The sequence below is a fragment of the Crotalus tigris genome, unplaced genomic scaffold, assembly GCF_016545835.1.
Source record: "Crotalus tigris isolate CLP2741 ecotype Arizona unplaced genomic scaffold, ASM1654583v1 scf7180000019483.1746242, whole genome shotgun sequence".
Taxonomy (NCBI): Eukaryota; Metazoa; Chordata; class Lepidosauria; order Squamata; family Viperidae; genus Crotalus; species Crotalus tigris.
The window spans coordinates 1,642,229-1,661,692 of NW_024097562.1; the positions used below are offsets into that span (position 1 = coordinate 1,642,229).

The window sequence follows — 19,464 nt, forward strand, 5'->3', positions numbered from 1 at the left end:
TCTGATTTAATGGATCTGCTGTACAATTAATAGCTGGATAATTTTATGCACACAGAATGTGATGCTACCCTTTGTTGTCTTTGTACATTCTCCCTTTAACTTCCTTTTTTATGACCCTGTAATCCCTTAATTCGGGGTAGAGTCAGGGAAACTGGATGGAGCTGAGCGTTTACTGGCCAGATGCCCTTCCTGACACCACATGGAATTCACACACAAACACACACACACACACACACACACACACACACACACACACACACTTGCTCCCTAGGAGAAAAACACCTGCCACTATCTAGGATCGAACTCTCGACCTTCCAGATGGGAGGCGAGCATCTTCACCGCTAGGCTACCACGCCACTCATCTTTGTACATATCTAGATGAGAAGTATTTGTGGTTTCATTCAGTAATAAATCCGGCTTCTTTCTGGGCAAAATGTGGTTTTGCAAAAAAAGGACTGTTATCTGAATTGCAGTTGTTCTCATTATTAGAATCGTGAACTTAAGTTGGAAGGGGGCCACAAGGATCACCTTGTCCAAATTTCTGTTATGTGCAGGAAAATCAATTTAATCATCTCATGAGAATAGCTTTCCTGGCTCTTTAAAAAAAAAAAAAACAGCTCTGTTGGTTCTGCCACCACTACTTTACTCCCACCGTCGTCATCATCTCCTCTTCCAGCCCAAAGAACACATTCACCTTTCTAAATGTGCTTCCATCTTGCCAAGGAGATGAGTGATTCAGCAGCCTCTGTGCGGGCTCGATTAACAAAGTGCAGCAAAATCCTTTCTTGTTTAAAAGAACAGAAGCCAGATAAACATCCTTTGGGCTCCTCCTTCATAAACTTGTGGGGTAATAGAAACTTTGTCCTAAGTTGAGGTTCCCATGCTGATATGCACTTTCAGATGCAAGACAACAAGACACATTTTTTTTCTTACAAATATGCATGCAGGTGCAGGAAAGAATGTGCTTCTTTTCAGATAAAATGGCTGGGTTTGTGTGATAGCACCAGAGAGACATACAAAACCAACGCCTTTCTGATCTATTCATCTCTATAAATAACAGCCTTTGCTGATATAAAGTGGAACTATTTCTGATGCTTTGTGTCCCTTGCCTTTTGGCATTTTTAAAAAAAATCTTACAAAGACACCATTGTTTAGCAAACAGAATGTTATGATAGAAACAGGGAGAGACAAAAATGGAATGGAATAGAATAGAATAGAATAGAATAGAATAGAATAGAATAGAATAGAATAGAATAGAATACCTGGAATGGAATGGAATGGAATAGAATAGAATAGAATAGAATAGAATAGAATAGAATAGAATAGAATAGAATAGAATAGAATAGAATAGAATAGAATAGAATAGAATAGAATAGAATAGAATAGAATAGAATAGAATAGAATAGAATAGAATAGAATAGAATAGAATAGAATAGAATAGAATAGAATAGAATAGAATAGAATACCTGGAATGGAATGGAATGGAATGGAATGGAATGGAATAGAATAGAATAGAATAGAATAGAATAGAATAGAATAGAATAGAATAGAATAGAATAGAATAGAATAGAATAGAATAGAAATAGAATAGAAATAGAAAGAAATAGAATGAAATAGAATAGAATAGAATAGAATGAAATAGAATAGAATAGAATAGAATAGAATAGAATAGAATAGAATAGAATAGAATGGAGAATAGAATAGAATAGGAATAGAATAGAATAGAATAGAATAGAATAGAATAGAATAGAATAGAATAGAATAGAATAGAATAGAATAGAATAGAATAGGAATGGAATGGAATGGAATGGAATGGAATGGAATAGAATAGAATAGAATAGAATAGAATAGAATAGAATAGAATAGAATAGAATAGAATAGAATAGAATAGAATAGAATAGAATTAAAGCTCTCTTCCTGGCATCAATGTTTGTGCACATCTTTAATACTTACCTATATTCCTTGAAACATTAAATGTACCTAGGCCAGATGATTATGGTGGAATCAGGGTAGCGTCAGGTAAGGACAAGCTGAACTTTGCACAATTGCTTTTCTGTAGATCTGGGAGCACCCACATTTTGATGCCGTGATGTTGTGAGCTTTGAACTATGCATGTTCAATGTATTCTGCAATATTAACACCAGAGCAGAAGGACTGTTGTTGTTAGTTGCGAAGTCGTGTCCGACCCATCGCGACCCCATGGACAACATTCCTCCAGGCCTTCCTGTTCTCTACCATCTTCTGGAGACCATTTAAGCTCAGGCCTACTGCTTCAGTGACTCCATCCACCCCCCTCATTCTCTGTCGTCCCCTTCTTCTATTGCCCTCAATCTTTCCCAGCATTAGGCTCTTCTCTAGTGAGTGTACCAGGATAAATTTGTAGGCAGTTGTGTCTGCATCCCGATGGTCATGCAAGTGAGAGTAAACTCTATGCATGCTAGAGATTTACTTTCCATGCATAGCTATAACTGCATCTATGCTTCCTATTGCCTTCATAAGTGACACAGTTGATCACTTTGGCCTTACAGAGATGCATGCTAAAAGGCTCTGCAAATAGTCCTCGACTTAACAGCCATTCATTTACCAACCATTCAAAGTTAACAACCATACTCTGTAAGTCAAAAAGTTGTAAGTTGCCCTTACACCCACTGCAGCATCCCCATGCTCACGACATCAGAATGTGGGTGCTTGGCATGCATTTTTGACAGTTGCAGCATCCTGGGGTCATGTGATCACCACTTGGAACCTGCCCAGATGGCCTCTCAGAAGTAAAGTCCATGGAGGAAGCTGAATTCACTTAACGACCATTGATTCACTTAGAGCAGGAGTGTCAAACTGCCAGCCCGCGGGCCAGATGCATCAGGGCGAAACCACGCCCAACCCATTGCCGGCAATGGAAAAAAAAGTTGCGTCATGTGACATTATGAGTTTGACACCCCTGAACTACAGTGATTTTGTCATGGTACCGACAGATGAAACTCTTCAAAGAACTTTGAGGCATTGTTTACCTTAAAGAATCTTTATTCAAGTAGCATAGTTTCTGCACTAACCTAGTTGAAGCCAAAATCTGAAATCCCCTCCCCTGAACACATAGTATCAAAGCACAATTCCCTCCTCTAATTTACAGTCATAAATCACATTCTCCAATTAGTTTGAAATGCAGACTTTCCCTCCATTACTCCATCCCGGGCCATTTCTTATCATCTCTTATTTCAAAAGCCCTGAATTCACACACTATTACAATATTGTTAAGCCTAACTAACTCCCATCACATTCCTCCTCCTCCCCCAATATCATCTAATTCTAAGAGTTAAGCATAAGAAAGGAAAAGGCTGCATCTCTTTATGTTGTCAAAGCAAGAACATTCAATGTTAGCAGCATTGACAGATTCACTGTGGCAAAAAACACTATAAAATTCTGTGCAATCCACTTAACACTCCCTTGCTTAGCAACAAAAATTCTAGTCCCAAATTGTTATAATTTGAGGCCTATCTGTACACAGTGGCATTAAAAAAAAAGTTGAAAGACGCTGCATGGCTGGAAATGCAGCATGCAGCATATGGGAGTACTACCTTAAGTAATAATAACTGATAATAACCCTTCCCCAAGATATCTACCCACCAGAAAGAATTAAAATCTCAGAATATCCACTGTTAACATACATATTTTTACAGATTAAATTACGTAACATAATAGCCTGATAAAACCAAACAATTTTCAATCACTCAAACCGCATACAGCAATCTATGGGCGACCCCAGGGGGAAAGACCAATGGCAAAATGGATGTCACAGTACCAATTCTGCCCCTTTTGTACATGCATCTGTGTAAGGGGGTGGAGCGCGTGTTTTCATCGTTCAGTAGATGAATTCAGTAGACGCCATTGGCAAAACCAACCAAATATGCAGCCCTTCCCTTATTGCAAATGTCAAAATTGGTGAAATAATCCATAAACTATAAAAGTTAATGAGTTATTGCAATATTGCCTAAGTTATGGACCAATACTTTTTCTAGCACCTTGGACTGAGATATATATTTTAAACTAGCTGTACCCAGCCACGCGTTGCTGTGGCTCAGGGTGGTTAAATGGAAAAGAAAGAAAAAAGAAAGCGCACGTTTGTATAATATGTTTAATTTCACAATGCTTGTGGGTATACAATATTTTTTGTGGTTCCATTGTGTGTGCAGATATAGAGATTACGTTCAACAGATGGCGCTGTTTTTAAAAAAAGCATGTTTTTACCTGTCACAGGTGTGACATCTATATAATATAGGTATATAAAAACACGCGTGTATTTGAATGCAACGTTGTGTCAAAATTTCAAAGAAATCGGTGAAGAACTTTCAGAGATTTAAGATTTTGAACAAATGAACATTTACATTTTTTTATTTATATATAGATAGATAGATTGTCCTTAAAATCAGCGGTCCTTAAAATCAGCAACAGGAAATGGATTTCATACCTTGATATATAAAATGAACCAACAATAGTTAAGTAGACTTCTATTCTTAACTGCTGAGCGAAGGCTGATACAATAACAGGATGATACTTTCAGATTTAACCCGACCTCTTGAGATTTTTAGCTGTGGTAAAGTTGGTCCTATGTTCAGCTGGTTCAGAATGAAGAGTCTAGTCTCTAGTTTAATTAGTAGATTGGCAAAGTCAATTTATTATTTGAGAAAAATCCTATCGAGGTGCCTTTTCAGGCTGGAAACCATAACAACTTCACTGCAATCCACAATGATGAATCACCAGCTGTTACTATTACTCGTAACGCTCCCAACCTGCTATCATTCTTGAGGCAACATGGGAAATTAAAACAGCAAGGGAAATGCTGGATAATTAATTAATAAGAACCTATTGGGAACTGAGACAACCACATGGCTCTGCCCAAGGATGTCACTTCCTGTTGTTTGGAGATGATCATAACGTTCATGTGACCTCCACATTTCAAACCCATCAGATCAGTGTTTCTCAACCTTGACAATTTTAAGGCATGTGGACTTCAACTCCCAGAATTCCACAGCCAGCATTGCTGGCTGTGGAATTCTGGGAGTTGAAGTCCACATGCCTTAAAATTGTCAAGGTTGAGAAACACTGCATCAGATCAACATAACATTTCAAACCCATCAGATCAACACAATGTAGCTGCTGCTTTTACTCCTTCTCTACAGAAGAATTATAGAGGTGGAATACTGTGCTTTGCATATTACACATGTCACACTCTTCTAATTCTAATTCCTGATTCTGGTGTAAAATATGGGGAATAAGTCAAGGGGAACACTCAGTATAGTTGCCTAAAGCAGCCTTCCCATACCCTTTGCACTATAACTCCCAGAATTTGTAGCCCACCTTAACAAAGGTCACCCTGGCTAAGGATTCTCAAGAGCCATTCTAGAGGATTCAAGGTTGGGAAAGTACTGGCCACATTTGGTCACCGCCACAGGCTAGACCTTGTGGGCACTAGTGAATGTCCACATCTGAGAGTAACAAAAGCTAATAATAATAATAATAATAATAATAATAATAACAACAACAACAACAAAGTTGGAAGGGATCTTGGAGGTCATCTAGTCCAACCCCCTGCTCAGACAGGAAACCTTATACCATTTCGGACAAATGGCTGTCCAGTTTCTTCTTAAAAACTTCCAGTGTTGGAGCATTCACCGCTTCTGGAGGCAGGTTGTTCCACTGGTTAATTCTTCTAACTGTCAGGAAGTTTCTCCTTAGTTCTAGGTTGCTTCTCTCCTTGGTTAGTTTCCATCCGTTGCTTCTCCTGCCTTCAGACGTCTTGGAGAATAGCTTGACTCCCTCTTCTTTCTGGCATCCCCTGAGATATTGGAACACTGCTATCGTGTCCTCACTCGTCCTTCTTTTCGTTAAACTAGACATACACAATTCTAGCAACCGTTCCTTATATGTTTTAGCCTCCAGTCCCCTGGTCATCTTTGTTGCTCTTCTCTGTACTCTTTCTAGAGTCTCAACATCTTTTTTACATCGTAGCGACCAAAACTGGATGCAGTATTCCAAGTGGGGCCTTACCAAGGCATTGTAAAGTGGTATTAATACTTCACGTGATCTTGATTCTATCCCTGTGTTAATGCAGCCTAGCACTGTGCTGGCTTTTTTGGCAGAAGCAGCACACGGCTGGCTCATATTTAAGTGATTGTCCACTAGGACTCCGAGGTCCCTCTCACAGTTGCTACTATTGAGCAAGGTACCCCCTATACTATACCTGTACATTTGGTTTTTCTTGCCTAAATGTAGAACCTTACTTTTTTCACCATTGAATTTCATTTGAATCAGTACACCCTGACTCAGTCCTGCCTAGGTTTTAGGCCATGTAAGACACAGCCTGTTGGGTAATCTTCAGCATGCTTTCCCACATCTGTGCTAATAAAGTGTATGTTTTATCCTCCCTACATATTTATGTTTGTACTAAGCTGTATCTTTCTGATGCAGAAGCCCAATTCCCTTGCCAATTATTGTTCCCTCCAGTCCTTGTTGGTCTTTTATTTGTCTAAACCCTGGGGTGCGATTGTAGTTTCACAACTTGAGCCAAGATCAACAAGCAGATTGGTAGCTGGTGAAAGAGAGATGAATTATGCTATATAAGGAGTTTTTCCAAGCTGGGACAGGGGTGTGGAGACTAAGTTCTGCGCCCCTTTTTCCCTTGGTGGCGTTTAGATTTAGCAGCTTTTATAAAACAGGACCAAACTCAAAATACTGTCACTTCCCCTACATTTGAGTACAGTTACAACCTCAAAATCTTGGTTAATACACAAAAGAATTATAAGTAGTCCTCTCTTACGAACCGTTATTGGGACCTGGGACTCTGTCACTAAGACTACGGTTGTAAGGGGCGATGTCACATGATTGTTCCTCTCCCCTCCCCTTAAATTTGCTCCAGAAAATGAAATTAAAGTTTTAGCCATGTCTCTTCGGATGATGCCATGCAACACCAGAGACCCTCCAAAGCAGCGGTTCTCAACCTATGGGCCGCGACCCCATTTGGGGTCGATCGACCATTTTCACGGGGGTCGCCAAGCAAGGCTGTATGCCATTTTTTTCCCCTTTTCCGGCAGGTGCTTTACCTCCCTTGGGCTGGGCCAGCTGGTGGCCCAACCGGTGGTCGGCCTGCTCCGTCTCTGCCACTTGCCAGCTACACCTTGGCGGCACCACGCATGCGCGGTGCTCCCAGACAGGGAAAGTCCTCGACTTACGACTGGTTGGGTAGTCCTCGACTTATGACCTGTTTAGTCCTTGACTTACAACTGGTTTAGTCCTCGACTTACGACCGATTGGGGGTCGCGGCATTAAAAAGATTGAGAACCACTGCTCCAGAGGTTCAGGAGGCTGTATTGTAGCCCTAGCTCAGGGGTGTCAAACTCAAATTTCATTGAGGGCTGCATCAGCATTGTGGTTGCCCTCGGGGGGCTGGGTGGGTGTGGCCAGGGTGAGTGTGGCCTACTGGGTGGATGTGGCCAGCTCTACATCGTTCGTGTCAAGGGTGCCTGTGGGGGCCTGGACAGGAGTGGGACAGATCTGAGGGTCTCTGGCAGAACGGGGTGGGACCAGGGCAAGGGCCAAGGCATGGTCCACTGGAGGAGCCTCACTGTTCCTCTCAGGCCATGCGGGGGGAGGGGGGCTTATGGAGCTAAGACTGAATGCGTTTCAGCATAGAGAGCCACCACAAAATTGTACATTGGCTCCTGGCTGGCCTGGGCCAGGGCCAAGGCAGAGGGGGCCGTTCCCTCACTGTTTCCAGGATGGCTTCGCGGGCCACATGAAACCACTTCGCGGGCCACATCTGGCCCCCTTGTGTTTGACATGTCTGCCCTAGCTATAAATCACTCATAATATGTGATAAGAAAGCAGATTATATATCTCTTAAGTAGTTTTAAAAATAGCTGAAATTGGCTGGTATCCGATATTGTGCCTCAACTTGGGGGGGGGGGGGAGAGAGATGCATGAAAAGTCTGTAGAACATGTCAGCCTGAGTCAGAACAGAATTCCATTAATTCAGTACATAGCTTTTCCAGAATCTCAAAGATTGGAAGAGAAGACAACGGCATTTTTAGGCAAAAAATAAAAAAATAAATCGGAAAATAGGACTAGTCATTTTTATAGAACACCATCCTCTTTTGTTTATTTTATTTATCTATTTTATTCCATTTATTTATTTACACGTTTGTAGGCTGCCTGATTCCCAAGGACTCTGTGTGGTTCACAATAATCAATCAAAAATAGGAAATAAAAGTTATCAAGGGAGCAGAACCAGACTGGAATGGGGGAGAGAAAGAACCCAAGGGGGCTTTGGTCTCCCTCAGAAGAAGCAGCTAGGTCTTCAAAGCCCCTTTGATACATCAGGGGTGGCCTCTGGATCTTGAGTCAAGCGTGACTACATGGAGATGTCCCTTGTTGTTTTTGTGACAATAACTTGAAGACAAGATTTGCCATTGTCTTATCTAGGATAGTGTTTTTTTTTTTTTTTTTTTAACCTTCAGTCTAATCTGTAGAGTTTGCATTGTCTTGCTGGCCTCCCTTCCAAATTCAAAGAGGTTTGACGCTGTTTAGTTTTTCCAGATCAACCAAAGTCAGTATGCTTAAAACAGGCTCAGTTATGGGAATTCCCTACTGGGCCTTGTTTAGTTCATTTAAGGGGCTGCCACAAAGAAGAGGGGGGCGGGTGTCAACCTGTTCTCCAAAGCACCCGAAGGCAGGACAAGAAGCAATGGGTGGAAACTGATCAAGGAGAGAAGCAACCTAGAACTAAGGAGAAACTTCCTGACAGAACAATTAACCAATGGAACAACTTGCCTCCAGAAGTTGTCAGTGTCCAACACTGGAGGTTTTTGTCTGCAACGGGTACAGAGTTTCCTGCTTGAGCAGAGGGTTGGACTAGAAGATCTCCAAGGTCCCTTCCAGCTTTGTTATTCTGTTATGCCAGGGGTCCCCAACCTTGGCTACTTTATGACTTGTGGACTTCAACTCCCAGAATTCCTGAGCCAGCCATGCTGAGGAGAAAGGGAGAAGTTTCCAAGCTGAGCCATGCTGGCTCAGGAATTCTGGGAGTTGAAGTCCACGAGTCATAAAGCGGCCTAGGCCTAGGCCAGAGGTAGGCAACCTTGCCTCTTTTATGACTCGTGGACTTCAACTCCCAGAATTCCTGAGCCAGCCATGCTGAGGGGAAAGGGAGAGGTTTCCAAGCTGAGCCATGCTGGCTCAGGAATTCTGGGAGTTGAAGCCCACAAGTCGTAAAGTAGCCAAGGTTGGGGACCCCTGTGTTAAGCTATTATTTTTCCCCCTTTCCCAGGCCTTCAGATTTCAATTCCTTACAGCCCATCTTTTGTTTAGGCATCCAGAGCTCCCATTTTCCACCACAACAGCCCTATGAGGTTCATTGGCCTGCCTGAGAGAGACTAATTGTCTCAAAGTCCTCCATGGATTTTCTATGGCTGAGGCTGGACTGGATGCTGAATCTCTCCAGAGCCAGTTCAGCATCTTAACCACTACACTGAACATATACTATGCGTATCTATATATGGACACTGCATGCAGTATTTTTTTCCCAGTGGTACTTTGGAAATCGCCTCTCTTTGACATTGATTTGTGTGGCTTTTTGGCCTCAGACCAAGGCATTTTATTCTAGTAATAGTAGTAAAGTTGGAAGGGACCTTGGAGGTCATCTAGTCCAACCCCCTGCTCAGGCAGGAAACCCTACACCATTTCGGACAAATGGCTGTCCAGGCATTTTAATCAATTCAGGCAGTACTGTAATTAAACCACTTGATTTAAAGGTGTGTGCTGCTTATCAATGTTTGGACCCATTCTGGATGTCCTTTTTCGTTCTTCTGTCATCTTACTAGCCTATGTTTTAGTTACCGTTATTTTCATTCTTTTAATTTTAAAACAAAGGGTTTTATTTAGTGAATCTGTAGTAAGGAGCTCCAGAGAAAACTGACTATGGAGGGCAGCTTGCAAACTTTAAAACGGAACATTTTAAACAGGTGGGGAGATTTCTTCCACCACCACTCCTTCAAGCAGAAAATAGCAAAAGACACAAAAGAAGATCTATGTTCAAAACTATACTCAGTTCAGTGATGATTGTTGGGCAGTCAGTTTCTGAGCTTAGCCTACCTCACAGGGCTGTTGGGAAGATAAAAATTCTGTCTTGATTTCTTGGGGGAAAGCAAGACATAACAGTGGGAGGGAGTGAAGCAAATAGAAACTAAGCTCATTTCTTTAAGACTTTATCAAAATCTAAATTTATTCTCCAGTGTCACTTGTCAGCTTACAACAGCTGAAACCATCAGTTGTATGGAGTAGCTTAAAAGCAAGAGTATTAAATATCAACTTATAAAAATGTATAAGAGTTTTTGAGTTCTTGAGGAACATTCCTTCCTCAATTGCACAGAATTAATAATTGAATGAACGTATAATTCAGACTTGAAAAGTAGAAGGGTTTTCCCCTCCAATAATTCAAACAGCCCAACTTATAACTCAGTGCAAATATTTATTTGGATTTGTCTCTACAATTTCGATGTATGCATTGAATAATTATTTCAGTTGTGCAACTGAGTCAGAACAAGAGCTGTGGTGGTGCAATGGTTAGAATGCAGACTACTTCTGCTGACTGCCGGCTGCCAGCAGTTCGATTCTGACCGACTCAAGGTTGACTCAGCCTTCCATCCTTCCAAGGTCTGTAAAATGAGGACCCAGATTGTTGGGGAGGCAATATGCTGACTCAGTAAACTGCTTAGAGAGGGCTGTAAAGCACTGTGAAGCGGTATATATAAGTCTAAATGCTATTGCTATTGTGAATTATCTTTGACAGAAATTTAAGAACGGTCATTCTGTGCATAACTCAAGAGTATTAATTTAAAAAATAGACAAAGCTGCACAGACACACACACACACACACACACACACACACACACACACACATTCTAGCAAATTCTGAATTTTAAAAAATGATGGGGAAATTTGATGACCATGCCTCCAGCCAGTGCTTTGCTTCTTTTGTTTTGAAAGACACAATCTTTGCTAGTTGTCATTGAACAAAAGCAGAATATTCTTCTTTCTCAATTCTCTGCAATGTTGCGTTTCAAGTGAGCACGGTAGTGTATATGGTTAGATTTTTAAACATTTCTTTTCTTATATTTCTTCACTGATTGATTGTTTTCAAGAAAATGAGAGAAACTCTGCATGATGAACATAACACAGCAGCCAGTCCTGGATTAACCATTAAGCATAAGAAGCATATGCTTAAAGCACAAAAGCATTTTGGAATTTTCTACCCCTTGCTATCATGCCCCCAATTTAGTTTGCCTTATAATCCTCGGGAAGATTATTAAAAATAGTTTTCAACAGCTTTTTCTCATTACATTTTTCCCTTAAAACAATTCATTTAAAAAGGCAGTAAAAAGTGTTGAAAATTTACATTTACATTTTTTTCTACTGCCCTAGTTATAAGTACATGATTTGCTTATATTACTTACTGCTAGGTAGTACTAAATGAATACAACATTTCTTAAAAATGTATATTTAGTATAGTTGTGGTGTCTGGCCCAAGAATGACCTGGAAGAAAACTGAGTTTTTTAATCTCTTATTTCCCCTTAAGCACTTCTCAAGTCTGAATATTTTGTCAGTTAAGCAATGGAAAAACCAAAGAGCACTATTGTTGGATTTGACTTAAAACATCAATTGCCTTTAGATGCTTCTGTAGCAAATATTTAATTGCTCACACGGGTACTTTTCCTGGCTGAAATCCCCAATCCAGGTAGACTTTTCTCGGTCCTTTTGTACATACATTGAGAAACTGGGGGATAATTGCCACTTACATTGCTCTACTCTAAAATACTTGCAGATGCTGGAAAGAATCTGAAGAAATCACCTCTTAAGATGATGGCCATTTGCTGGATTTTGGAGAATCTTCAAACCAGGCATGGAGCTATCACTGTTTCTTCTGTTTACTGTGGTGTCTTAATTTATGAATCTTTAACAATCCTTCAGTCTATGGGTCTAGACCAGGGGTCTTCAAATTTGGCCCTTTTATGACTTGTGGATTTCAACTCCCAGAATTCCTCAGCCAGGCATGCTGGCTGAGGAATTCTGGGAGTTGAAGTCCACAAGTCATAAAAGGGCCAAGTTTGAAGACCCCTGGTCTAGAAATTGGGAATGAGTCAATACACACACACACACAATGTGGAAGATATCAGAAGCGGTTTGCCATTGCTGAGAGAGAGAAGAACTGGCACATGGTCATCAAGCCAACTTTCTGCCTAAAGTAAGACATGGTCTCCTTGTTTCTAGCATGGTGCTTTAACCATTACACCAAACTGGCTGCATAATAATGATGATGATTCTATTTAATTATTTCCTTGCTTGCTTGCTTACTTACAAAGTTAATGTATAGACCAGGGGAGGCAACCTTGGCTCTTTTATGACTCGTGAACTTCAACACCCAGAAGTCCTGAACCAGCCATGCTCACTCAGGAATTCTGGGAGTTGAAGTCCACAAGTCATAAAAGAGCCAAGGTTGCCTACCATTGGTATAGACCCCTACTTAGATTTCACAGGTAAAACCTCATGAAACTGATGAATAATCCCTGCATATATTGAGCAAAACTTTGATCAGGTGCATTTCTGTTGATCAGAAATGTTAAGTAAAGTATATGTTAAGTAAAGTATAGACCAGGGGTATATACTTTATGTTAAGTAAAGTATAGACCAGGGAAAACAATCAATCAGTGAAGAAATATAAGAAAAGAAATGTTTAAAAATCTTGGCTCTTTTATGACTCGTGGTCTATACTCTTGGCTCTTTTATGACTCGTGGACTTCAACTCCCAGAATTCCTGAGCCAGCCATGCTGAGGGGAAAGGGAGAGATTTCCATGCTGAGCCACGCTGGCTCAGGAATTCTGGGAGTTGAAGTCCACAAGTCAGAAAGTGGCCTAGGCCTAGTCCAGGGGTAGGCAACCTTGGCTCTTTTATGACTCGTGGACTTCAACTCCCAGAATTCCTGAGCCAGCCATGCTGAGGGGAAAGGGAAAGGTTTCCAAGCTGAGCCATGCTGGCTGAGGAATTCTGGGAGTTGAAGTCCACGAGTCATAAAAGAACCAAGGTTCCCTACCCCTGCCCATGGTCACATGATCAAAATTCAGAGGCTTGGCAACTGACTCACATTTATGACAGATGCAGTGTCTCAGAGTCATGTGATCCCCTTTTGTGACTTTCTGAGAAGCAAAGTCAGTGGGGAAGCCAGATTCACTTAAGTACTAGCTTATCAGCTGCAGTGATTTATTTAACAACTGTGGCATGAAAAGTCATAACATGGGTCAAAATTCACTTAACAAATATTTCATTTAGCCACAAACATTTTGGGCTCAGTTGTGATCATAAATCAAGGACTACGTCTTATTATAAAACATGGAATTTTTCCACGTCGTTATTTATATATTTTACAATGGTTATACATCTCCATATTAGAAAAACTCCAAACTAATCTTGTAAACTTCTTATATAAGTATCCTAGCAATAACCACACTTTTTTTTACTGTACAATCGCAACTAAAATTCTGTGATTTGTAAGCGTGGGGTATGTGTAGAATCCTGGAAACATAAGCAAAGAAATATTGGAGTAGGATTCTTAATACAGAAGATTCTTAAAGGGAATATAAAGATAAAAGCAGAAACTTTTCTTCTGGGTTTAATGGAAAAAGACTTGGGGGAAAAAATTGGAACTTTGATGTTATATGCTGATGGCAGAAAGTTTACTTTATGCATAAAAATGGAAGGACATTTTGATTCCTCCAATGGAGGAATGGTTGCAAAAGGTGATGGAATTAGCAGAGAGGGCTAAATTGACTCCTTTGATCAAAGAAAAAAAACACAGTTACTTTTGTTTCTGCTTGGAAACCACTTCTGGACTTTGTGCTTGAGGTGAGAAAAAAATGAAACTTTGACTTTGGGTTTTACTGATTGTTGTCATAGAAATGGCTAGTTTATATTATTATGTAAAAATAAAAGTTGGATGTTTGGTGTTATTATCTTATTCTACTGCACCAAGGGGAGTTGAAGTCAACACCTTTCCTTTCTTTTTCCCCTCTTTTCTACATTTTCCCTTCCCTTTTTTCTCCCCTATTTTCCTATTATTTTCTTTTGCATTTTTGTATTATATACTATAAACTAATAAATAAAAAAAGAATCATAGAAAGATAGATTTGGAAGGGGGCCAAGCAAGTCTAATTCTCTGCTCAGTGTGGGAATTAGCAGTTTGGGAAGATGTTTACCCAACCTTCCTTTGAAGACATCTAGTGAACCTTTTTCTTTTTTTAATTTTTTTTTATTATTTTTAACAAATAAAACAAAACAAAAAAAAGCAAAACATAACACACACACACACAGTATATACTTCTCCCCCTCCCCTTTTAACAGCAATTACGTAACAGTAATCTTTTATTATTTACATTTCTCCCCTTATTCTTCTTTAGAATATTTGTCCTTATTGCCCCGTTGTTTCTTATTTACATTTTCCTTCCTTCATATTCTATTTCTTAATAAGAATAATTCATATTATTATTATTATTATACATTCTTATACACATATTTTCACTTTCGACCTTTCCATATTTATTCTCCTCTATTATTTCTAGTCTCCAACCAGTCATACCACTTGTTTCCTGTTATATAGTACTCTGTGTCTTCTTTTTCTTTTATCTCTTTTGTTAATTTATCCATCTCAGCACAGTCCAGGATTTTTCTTATCACTTCTTCCTCTGATGGTATATTCTCATTTTTCCAGCACTGTGCATATGCTATTCTTGCCGCCGTTATTATATGTAAAATTAAGTACCATATTTCTTTACTATATTTTCTGTTTAAAAGACCCAACAAAAAGATCTCTGGTTAGTGAACCTTTTTCATGAGGCCTCCTATTACAGGGGTCCCCAACCCCCGGTCCGTGGATCAGTACCGGGCTGCGGCATGCCAGCAACCGGTTCGCACAAACAAGGAAAGCCCCATCCGCAGGATGCAAGCAGCACACAAAACCACGCACGGTCCGGTCCGTGGAAGAACCTCTCTCCACGGAACTGGTCCCTGGGTGCCCAAAAGGTTGGGGACCTCTGTCCTTTTGCACTGATGGATTGACAACTCTGATCTCAAGAAATTCCTCTTAATATCTCATCTGAATCTGTTCCCAGCAGTTTCAGCTCCTGGGTTCCGGTGTTGCTTTTCATAGTGACAGAAGCCAATACCCTCCCCTTCTCCTTATGACAGCTCTTCATAACTATTTCTGTTACCCCAACAAGGTAGACCAGACTAAGAAACCAGTGCCAGAGGGAGAAGGGTTACTTTTATTATAACAGCTACAGAGACAAAATCTTGCAAGTTGGAATGCGCCCCCCCTTCCTCGCTTTATCTTTGTGTGAACTAGGGAGGGGGCTGGTCTGAGAAATGTTCTGCATTATTTTCTTGAACTAGGCTCAAGTCTCTCTTATCTAATCATTGTCTTCTTAGCTGCTCTTCTTCCCGTCTCTATAGCCCTTCCCTATGCCTTCTACACCTTGCAGGGAGCTTTTCTCTTCTGCAAGTTAAGCATACTCAGATCCTGTAACCCAGTGGTTCTCAATCTTTTTAATGCCGCGACCCCCAACCGGTCATAAGTCGAGGACTACTCAACCGGTCGTAAGTCGAGGACTACTCAACTGGTGCAGCACCGTTTGCAGAATGGGACTTTTGGCGGGCTCAGCAGGGCAGAGACAGCCTGGACAATTCCTATTGGCTTTTGAAAGCCAATAGAATTAGACTCTATTCAAGAGAGTCTATTCTATTGGCTTTCAAAAGCCAATAGAATAAAAGGGAGTAGCACAGCTAAGGAAAAAGGGGAAAAAATGACGGACTGTGTTGTTTGGCGACCCCCGTGAAATGGTCGTTCGACCCCAAATGGGGTCCCGACCCACAGGTTGAGAACCACTGCTGTAACCCAGATATGTCAAACACAAGGCCCGGGGGCCGGATGCAGCCCGCGAAGTGGTTTCATGTGTCCCGCAAAGCCATCCTGGAAAGAGTGAGGGAACGGCCCCCGCTGCTTTGGCCCTGGCCCAGGCTGGCCAGGAGCCAATGTACAATTTTGAGGTGGCCATCTATGCTGAAACGAATTCAGTCTTAGCTCCACAAGGCCGTCTGGAAACAGCGAGGAAACAGCCCCTGCCTGTTAGCCCCGCCCTCTGGGTGCATGCTAGGGAGGTGTCACCAGGCAGCGGGGCGTTCTCCTCACAGCACCAAGAGCTGAGCCAGGTGGCACAAAACTGATGAGAAATGCAATGCTACCTAGCCCCCAGCCTGCCCAGTTTCAGCAGGCAGCAAGGTGCAAAGCTGGTGAGCTTTGCACCGCCCGGCTCAATTTCTCGGTGCTGTGAGGAGAGCGCCACGCTGCCTGCTGAAACCAGGCAGGCTGGGGGCTGGGCGTCATCGCACTTCTTTTTGGATTCATGCCGCCTGGTTCAGCCTCTTGGTGCTGTGAGGAGAGTGCCCCGCTGCCTGCTGAAACCGCATGGCGTCGGGCATGGCCTGAGAGGAACAGTGAAGCTCCTCCAGTGGACCATGCCTTGGCACTTGCCCCGGTCCCACCCCCTTCGCCAGAGACCCTCAGATCTCTCCCACTCCTGCCCAGGCCCCCACAGGCACCCTAGACGCAAACGATGTAGAGCTGGCCACACCCACTCCATCTACGTCCACCCAGTAGGCCACACCCACCCTGGCCACACCCACCCGGTCCCCCGAGGGCAACTGCAGTGCTGATGCAGCCCTCACTGAAATTGAATTTGACACCCCTGCTGTAACCAGTGCTTTTTTTGTAAAAAAAAAAAAAAAAGTGCCGGAACTGACATACGTCATACAACCCGCCTTGCCTACCCTACAAGGTTCCATCAAAAAAAGGTGCCGGAACTCCGTTCTGTGCGTTTTATGACAAAAAAAGCCCTGCCTGTAACTGTTCTTCATCCTATACATCTGGTTTCCAATCCTTTCACTATCTTGGTGGGCCCCTTCTGAATTTGCTCCAGTTTATGGATGTCCCGTTACGACTGTGGAGCCCTGAACTGGACATTGTGTTCCAAGCAGGGCCTGTCCAAGGCAGAGTAGAGTCTGACCATCACGTTCCTTGATCTGGATTCCGAGCTTATGATAATATATCCCAAAATAACATCTGCCTAGATTTAGCATACATCACATTGTTGGGTCACGTTCAACTTGGGATCTACTTGATCCTTTCCCCATGCCCTACTGTCAAGCCAGATACTTGTGCTTTTATTTCTGCCCTTTTACATTTCTCCTCTACTAAATTTAATGGATTTCAGCAGTTCAAGCCTGTATATATATTTTTTATGAATTTTTTTTATATCTTCTAAAACGTTAGCATCTGTTCCTAGTTTTGATTCATCTGCAACTTTCCCTCCACCTCTTCATCTAAGTCACCAATAAAACGTTGACTGGCTCAAAGCCCAGAGTGGATCTCTCTGGCCCTCCATTATTTCAAAAAAAGGATATGAATGCATTTATGAATATGTCTCTGGCTGCAATCATTCAGCCAATTATGAATCCATCTACTAGTTGTATCATCTATTCCATAGTGAGATTAGGGGAGGATTTCATTTTTTTTTTTTTACTGTTCCCCTATGTCACAGTTTCAAAATAATTCCAATTTTCTGCTATTTAAATGGACAAATACTAACTAACTGCCAGATTTTTTTTTTCAGACCATTTGTCAATTTGTCCTCCTAAGGAAGTTAGACAGCATAATAAATACTTCTGTAAATAACCATGCATGCCGTTGCAATGTTTTGTTCCGTTGGAAAATAGTGGCCGATTTAAAATTAGTAACATTTTGTAGCTTTTTGCATGAAACGGCACACAATGTACTGTTCTATGTCTTGTCATTTAAATTAGGCCATCATTTAAGAATTGGATTATAGCCAAATTCACAGAATTTATATCCAAGGAACAGCAACTTTGCAACTTCTTAAGTTGAGTGAAAAGACTCCATAGCTATAAGGATCTTGAAATAAATGACATGCTTGGCTATTATGCTGCAGTTTAAGTAAAGTGCCCCAAAGTCTTGCAGAAATAAAAAAAAAAAAACCTTGAATTTGTTTTCTGCCTCACAAATCTAAGCAATGAAACACAATTAAAGAAATAAATAAATGGGACTCTGTTGGCTTAAAATATTTAAAACCTATTGGCATAAGGCTATCAATAGACTGGACTGAAACCCAGCAAAGGGCAAAATGTTTTTCTCTAATTTAGGCCAGACATTCGGCTTTTCTCTTGACATTTATAATAATAATAATCTCTTTGGTAGAGAAAATGAATTTTGGGGATAATTTTTTACATGCACTTAAAGCTATATATCAGCAGCAATCTGCACAAATTGTTGTAAATGGGGGATTGACTGAGAATTTCAATATTCAAAAAGGGACAAGACAAGGATGTCCATTATCCCCATTGTTATTTGTTTTAACATTGGAAATTTTATTGATTCAGATTCGGGAATCGAAGTTAGTTAAGGGTGTAAAGATAAGGAAGAATGAGTATAAATTGCGGGCATTTGCGGATGATTTGGTTTTAATTTTGGAACAGCCGAATCAGGCGATTGATGGTTTATTAGAACTTATAACACAGTATGGGAATGTTTCTGGTTTTAAAGTTAATAATTATAAGACTAAGATATTATCTAAGAATATGTCAGTTAAAGAAAGGGAAAGTTTGATTAAAGCCACAGGTTTTCAGATGGTAAAAAAGGTTAAATACTTGGGAGTATATCTAACTGCTTCAAATGGAAAATTGTACAAGAACAATTATGAACCACTATGGGCAAAAGTCCAAAAGGATTTAATAGATTGGAAAAAATTGCAATTGTCATTGTTGGGGAGAATTTCAGCTGTAAAAATGAATGTTCTACCAAAGTTTCTTTTTTTGTTTCAGATGATACCTATTCTTAAAAAAGAGGCAAATTTGGAGGAATGGCAAAAGGGTATCAATAATTTTATATGGGCCGGGAAGAAACCAAGGGTTAAATTTAAGATATTACAGGATGCTCGAGAAAGAGGGGGACTTAAGGCACCCAATTTGAAATTATATTATGATGCAGCCACCCTAACTTGGTTAAGTGATTGGCTTAATTTAACAAATATGGATATTCTTTTTTTGGAAGGTTGGGATTTAATATATGGTTGGCATGCATATTTAATTTTTAATAAGAAAGTTGATCGGACTTTTAAATCACATATTTTGAGGAATGCCTTACTTCGTGTTTGGAAGAAGTATTATTATAGATTAAATTATAAAATACCTATCTGGGGGATTCCCAGACATGCAATTGAGGGAACCTCTAAGGGGACAAATTTTGATAAAATTTCATATAAAGAATTGTTAATTTGTTCTGGTTCGAATTGGCATT

The 19,464-nt window shown here is 40.7% G+C and overlaps 1 long non-coding RNA gene across 2 annotated transcripts in view; it reads left to right on the plus strand.

Annotated features, from left to right (window-relative positions):
* LOC120316815 overlaps positions 1-12,015 on the plus strand; it is a 48,431-nt gene extending 36,416 nt beyond the window's left edge. For both annotated transcript variants that reach the window (XR_005559063.1, XR_005559064.1), the window contains exon 5: positions 11,871-12,015. This is a non-coding gene — a long non-coding RNA (uncharacterized LOC120316815). The remainder of the gene's footprint in view (positions 1-11,870) is intronic.
* Positions 12,016-19,464: the final 7,449 nt, after the last annotated feature.